This window comes from Alexandromys fortis, unplaced genomic scaffold (assembly GCF_014885135.2).
Source record: "Alexandromys fortis isolate MF-2015 unplaced genomic scaffold, M_Fortis_MF-2015_v1.1 scaffold_153, whole genome shotgun sequence".
Classification (NCBI taxonomy): Eukaryota; Metazoa; Chordata; class Mammalia; order Rodentia; family Cricetidae; genus Alexandromys; species Alexandromys fortis.
Genome location: NW_026068032.1, coordinates 2,019,805 through 2,026,204, shown reverse-complemented (window position 1 = coordinate 2,026,204; position 6,400 = coordinate 2,019,805). Strand labels below are relative to the sequence as shown.

Sequence of the window (6,400 nt, the reverse complement as noted above, 5' to 3'; positions counted from 1 at the left end):
GGGAGGGAGGGAGGGAGGGAGGGAGGGAGGGAGGGAGGTGTTGGATAGCAATTTCCTCAGAGGTTTCACACTTTTCATCCTGCAGGGAAGCTCTTCAAGCTTCTGAAGTAAACAAATCAAAGGCTTCTGGAGTCTCTGAAACTGAACAGACTCTTTAACAGCCCCCCCCCCCACACACACACATAAGCAGTAAGAACTGTTGGGAGATACTCACAGATCAGACACCAGGAGGGGTCAAGTTATCTGGAAAAGATGGTCTCCTGATTGTGGAGCCCCTGCAGCTGTGGCTTGCACTCCACATTTTCCATCTTGACCCATTACCCACACTGGGGTGGACTTTGGTGGCACAGCCGCTTTTGAGTGATTTCTGCTCCTGTAAGGGACCCCAGCACACTCACTGACTGACCAACTGGACTTTCATGGGTTCCTTGCTTTGGCTGTTACTGGTTCCCTGTCTGGGATGAACAGATATTTGTGCATATTTCCATAGCAACAGTGTGACACAATGGGAGGGAGGGAGGGAGGGAGGGAGGGAGGGAAGGAGGGAAGGGGGGAGGGAGGGAGGGAGGGAGGGAGGGAGAGAGGGAGGGAAGGAATGAACTAGCTGAACTACCGAACCATGCACCAAAGGATGCCTCTGAAATGAGAGGTTCTGCATCTCGGTCCATGCCAAGTTCAATGTTGACTTGCTAAGACTACAGATATTTAAGAACCTTCATAATTTCTCTTGGGGAACTGTGATAATTATCAATGTGGCTTTTATTATTTTTTTAAATGGTGATCACTAACCTAGATCTGAGATTTAAAGCAAGAGGGGAGAGATATTGACTTCATGCCTGACGCCTAAATGCTCTCACCACACATTCCGGGGACCAGATGACTGGCTGCTGAGATGAATGAATGAATGAAAATATGAATGATCCAATGCTTCAAATCGCCAGTTTCCCATGACCTCACTCCCGGCAAACGTCAGTGCTGACTACAAATCCGCTCAGCCCGCACCCAAGGCCTCTCCTGCTTACTGCTAAGCAACATCCGTCATCCCTCCTGTTAAGTCCATCCTCTGAGAACATCAGAAGCCACGGGGGGCCAGGGAGATGGCTCAGCGCTCAAGAACACATATGGCTCTTGCAGAGGACCAGAGTTCGGTTGCTAGCAATCAAATGGTGGCTCACAACTGTGAAGTCCAGTTCCAGGGATCTGACCCACTCTTGGGGCTCTGCAGGCACCCACACATGTGCATGGTGTACACACACTCATCGACATTCAAATTCTAAAAAATTAGTACAAATCTATTTTAAAAACAGAGAAAAATGCAGGAGCCGTCAGCACTCAAAGGCAATTCTTAAGGAACGATTTAAAAAATGATTTGAGTGACAGCCACGTTGTGCCAGGGGCATGCCTCTTAGACCAGTTTGCACATCTGCTTTCTCTTTCCTAGGGTCAGTCTTTGAGTTTCCAGATCACCCCGCGTCACCTTCTCAGCACTGTCCCAGGGGCAGACGCCAGTGCTCTGGATTTAGTTGATGGATTTCTATCAGGTGATCAATTTTCTGGCCAAAGGTGATTACCCCACTGAACAAGTTGGGTTCAACTGCCCAACAAAGTACAAAAGCAACTAAACTTTGGTCTATAATTCGTGTCTCCACTTCCACAACTGAGTGCTCTTAGATAACACTGCCCATCTGATTGCTTTTATAACTGACTTTCATTTCCTGAAGAAACAGCGTTTACCAACGTGTTCTCACCAGGCACTCTGTATTTTGAGCCACTAGCGAGAAAACACGACTATAATATTACCTGGTCTTAAAAACAAGACAGGAGGGAAGGACCACAACTGTCAACCAATCCCCTCCGTCGATGAGAAAGGCCTCCACCCTGGCCTCGGGCGGTGATCTTCCAGGGTGTTTGCTGTTACCTTGGTTCCACGTAAAAGACAACAGAGAGTCCTGATAGACAAAGACCACAACAAAGGAGGGGTTCCCTCGGTGGCAGTAGAGCTGCTACAAGAGCAGAGAAAGAGTGAAGACAGCCTGACTTTCCAGACCACAGTTTCTTCCCTTAGGACTGGATGAGAATGAATGTTGAGCTTTGAACACTCAGCACAAGTGTGAACCTCACCAAAGAGTCTGTGCCAAGGCTAACTCATTTGCTCTCCTGGCAACACTGGTTACGGAGCGTTCTAGGGGGTCCAGTGAGCACAGTGCTGGGGGAACTGACAGGCAGCAGGGACTTTTTGGTTTATTTTGTTTTTTAAGAGAGGGGTGCTCACGATCTAGACCAAACTGGTTATAATCACCCTACCTCGGCCTCCAGGATGCTGGGTTACAGGTGTCTGCCACTGTACCAATGTGAATGGAGACTGCTGTTCATTCATTTCCTGGTCACCCAGACCCAAATAATCACACAAAATCTGTATTAATTTCAACACTCTTTGCCCAACGACTCAGTCATATTCCTAGCTAGCTCTTACATTTTAAGTTAACCCATTTTTATTATTTTATATTTTACCACGAGGCTCACGGTTTGTTACCTCTTGCTTCTTGGGTGGCTACATGGTGTCTTCCTAACTCCGCCTTCTTTCTCCCTGCATTCAGTTTAGTTTTCCCGCCGACCTATACTCTACCCTGCCAAAGGCCAAAGTGACTTCTTTATTAACCAATGGTAATAAAACATATTCGCAGCAGTCAGAGGGGAATCCCACATCATGCCTTTCCATTTATTGGATTTTTTTGCTGAGGAGGGTCCCACCCTACAGCCCAGGCTAGCTTAGAACTTACTATGTAGCGTAGGCTGAGGTGGAATTCATCGAAACCTTCCTGGTACAGGCTCTGGAGTGCTGGGATTTCAGACAGCCATGTGTCAGCTCACCTGGCTCTCTCGGAAATGTTATTGCATTCTCTCCGGAGGAGCAAACACTTAAGTAGCTAGCGAGTTTTTGTCTTCATTTGTCTTCAGTTGCTGTGTCCATCAAACACCTGCTGCAGGCTCGCACACAGAGCAGTGCTTGGGTTCCTCAGCAGAAGTTGAGCCCCTACCGGTGTAGGAGATGCTGGAGGAGTCAGGAGGAGCTAAAGTGTGCATGTCTAGTTTCCTCCTCTTTCTTCCCCAAAGGCCTCACGCACCTTTCGGTGCGTCTTAAAATAGCGCCGCCGGTATCCTAGGAAGTAGACCTGGACATAACTGTTTAAGCTGACGTCAGTCGTGTCTGCTTTCTCTTGGAGAGGAGGTGCACTTCCTACTTACTTGCCTGCTGAGCTCACGCCTTGGGGCATGTGCTCTGTGGGTCATTTTGTAGGTCAGAACTTCTGGAGGTAGTGTGGGAGGTGACACGCAGGCCTCATCCTGGTTGCCGCTCCTGACGAGGCTCTTTGAGCAGCCTAATGTCGAGAGGTGTCAGGACGCTCCGCTCGATGTTTCAAGAAAAGAAGTCTTGCTGTCAAGGGCCCGATTGTGTGAACAATGTTCAGCACCTCCTGCTTGGATTCTGCATCTCCCGGGCCCATTGCGTGGCCTTCCCCCTTCACACCGCCTTTCTTTTTAGCAGTTTCTGGAGTACACACCTCCAGGGAGACACTGGAGAAGGAAAAGAAACACAGGTTCGTCAACTTCGCCCAAATCCACTCTTCATCTTCCCAGGATTCTCTGGTTCCAAAGCAGGCCGTAGGAGCATCGGGTGGTCTTGGGGGAGATGAGGCAGCCTCTGCGTGGGACCCACAGGACCCATCTCACTGAAAGGTGGCAGCAGAGGGGGTATTTTCCGAAAGGTACACATGAACACATGCCTGCTTGTTGAAATATGAGCGGCGGCGGGGCTGCGTCCCCAACACCCCGGCCGCTTGGCTAGTTTATGCCCGAAATAACAACACACAAACTGTATTCATTTAAGAACTGCTTGGCCCATGAACTCTAGCCCTTATAGGCTAATTCTAGCACCTGGACTAGCCCATTTCTAATAACGCATGTAAGCACCCCAAGGTGCGCTTACCGGGAAGATTCTAGCCTCTGTCCATCCTGGGAGAGTTGAGCATGGCGTCTCTGCTCCAGCAGAGCTGTCGGGTCTCTCTAGGAGCAGAGCAGAGTCTGACCTCACTTCCTCTTCCGCCCAGCATCCTATTCTGTTTATTCCACCCACCTATGTTCTAAGCTATGAGGCCAAGCAGTTGGTTTATTATAATTAACCAATTACCTTCCTCCATCACCTGCTAAGACAGTTCAGCGGTTATGGGTTTTAATGCCTAAGCTGCGAGAATCAGCAGGGAAACAGACAACATTGTACATGTCTGTGTGAGCGTGACCGGGCACAGCTGGGTGACTCCTTCACTAAGCATGGCTTTTTACAATTGTTTTGTTTTAATGACTTCTGGCCACTGTGCTAGTCCATAGCTGCACTAGCACAGCTCCACAGGGCCCTTTGAGCCCAAGGCTGCACTGTAAAATCAACCTTTCTGATCCTGGATCTGTAAAGCTACTGCAATACACTGGCAGGACGTTCGCTGACTGGCGTGTTAGGGAATAAGGCCTCCTATGCACATGTGGGAAACAGCAGGCCTCTGGAGAAAGAGACCCACCCTGCTCTGGACTCCTCCGGCCAAATGACCATTGCACCATGTGCTGTGGGTCCCTCCTCCATATTGAGAAAGAACCAGTGGATCACTGTGAGGAGATCCAGCCATAGGCGAGACGGAATCCCTTCCACCCCATCTCCATGATCTGACTCTCCCTGAGCTCTTGTGACGGACATGATTACTGTTCTGCCTCTCTCCCAGAAGACCCGAGTCTCTGAAGGGCACAGGATTTAAACCAGCCCAGATAACCATGCCCTTGTCGGGTCTTTACGGGTCTTGTGTCTTCAAGTTCCTCAGAAGACATTCAGGTTTTTATCCCACACCAGACTCAGGGAGAATGCAGCAGGCGCCAGGCTCACTAGAAACCTGACTGGAACATGTCAGTGGGGGTCGAGGCTGGTGGGCATCTCCCAACTTCCTGGGTCTGTGTTCAGAATCATAGCTGCACCCGGCCCAGACTCCGTTCCATTTGCTGTTCCCTGCATCCAACCTGTCCCGTGTCACTGTTCCTATACTTTTGTTATTCTTTGACAATTTCATATGTATTTTCAATGTACCTTGGTCATCGTCATTCCCCACGCCCTCCCTCATCACAGTCCCACTGGACCATTTCTTCTTTCCACCCCCTTCTCCAGTGCCCCCTCCTCCTTCCAGCACAGTCATGGGTTGTGCTTTTGTTACCCCGAGTTTAATTAGGGTTGCTCACATGAACACGGGTGGGAGGTTGCTTACTGGAACAAAGACTACTTATTGTTGAAATAAGGAGCGGCAGGGCTGCGTCCCCGGCACCCGGCCGCCCGCATGGCTAGTTTATACCCAGAAATAATTACACGGAAACTGTATTCTTTCAAACACTGCCTGGCCCGGCTAGGTCCAGTTTCTTATTGGCTAGCTCTTACATATTGTTCTAACCCATTTCTAATATTCTGTGTAGCCCATGAGCTGGCTTACCAGAGAGGATCTTAACCTGCGTCTGTCTGGAGTGGGAGCATCATGGCGACTCTTCCTCTAACCTTCTTTCTCCCAGAATTCTCTTCTGTATACTCCGCCTACCTAATTTTCTATCCAATAAAATGGGCCAAGGCAGTTTCTTTATTAGTAAGAAATCATTCCCACATCATTTCCCCTTTTTCCGTTTAAACAAAAAAGAAAGGCTTTAACTTTAGCATAGTAAAATTACATATAACAAAACAGTTATCAAGTAAGAATTACAGTTACAATATTTATATCTATTTTATCTCTTATCATAACTAAGGAAAACTATAACTATTTATTCTTCAACTCCATCAAAGACTCCAGAAGGATATAATATTATCTAAGTAAACAAGAAATAAGAAAACTCTAGAAATGACAGAGACATCTCGCTGCCTGGACAGTCACCCAAAGTTCCTCTGTACCGTTGGGGCATCCATCTTCGGCCTACAGGCCCATGGTATCCAGATACATTTCCATGAAGCAGGAAATTTTAAAGACAGTTCAGTCACTTTCTGCTGTGTTCTGTAGAATGTCTTGTAGACTCTTTCATGAATCAGGAACCCCGAAAGACCATCTCACCTTTAGGCAAGTTCAGCAGTCCTCTCTCTGAGGGTTCTCTGTGTCCAGTTTATGCAACAGTCCAGGCAAGAGCAGTTTCTTGCCCAAATGACTATCCAACTCCATAAGGATCCTCTTCGATGCCCATCTTCCTCTTGAAGTAGCTGGTGCTGCCAGGAGCAGACGTGTCTCCTTGTCATGAAAAGTCCTAAGTTATTAAAATATTTTAAATGCCATATTCTGCAGTCTTTGAAAGATATGAAGAATGCCTATCTAATTGAAATATATCTCTATATATC

At 48.0% G+C, this 6,400-nt stretch overlaps 1 protein-coding gene across 1 annotated transcript in view; it reads right to left on the bottom strand.

The window, feature by feature from the left end:
* Positions 1-5,852, bottom strand: part of Sspn (sarcospan) — a 53,415-nt gene extending 47,563 nt beyond the window's left edge. Inside the window, exons 1-2 of the mRNA XM_050164731.1 lie at positions 5,520-5,852; positions 2,781-3,576 (exon numbers count right to left, since the gene is read on the bottom strand). The gene's annotated coding sequence lies outside the window, so the exon portion shown is untranslated. The remainder of the gene's footprint in view (positions 1-2,780; positions 3,577-5,519) is intronic.
* Between the last annotated feature and the right edge of the window lie 548 nt (positions 5,853-6,400).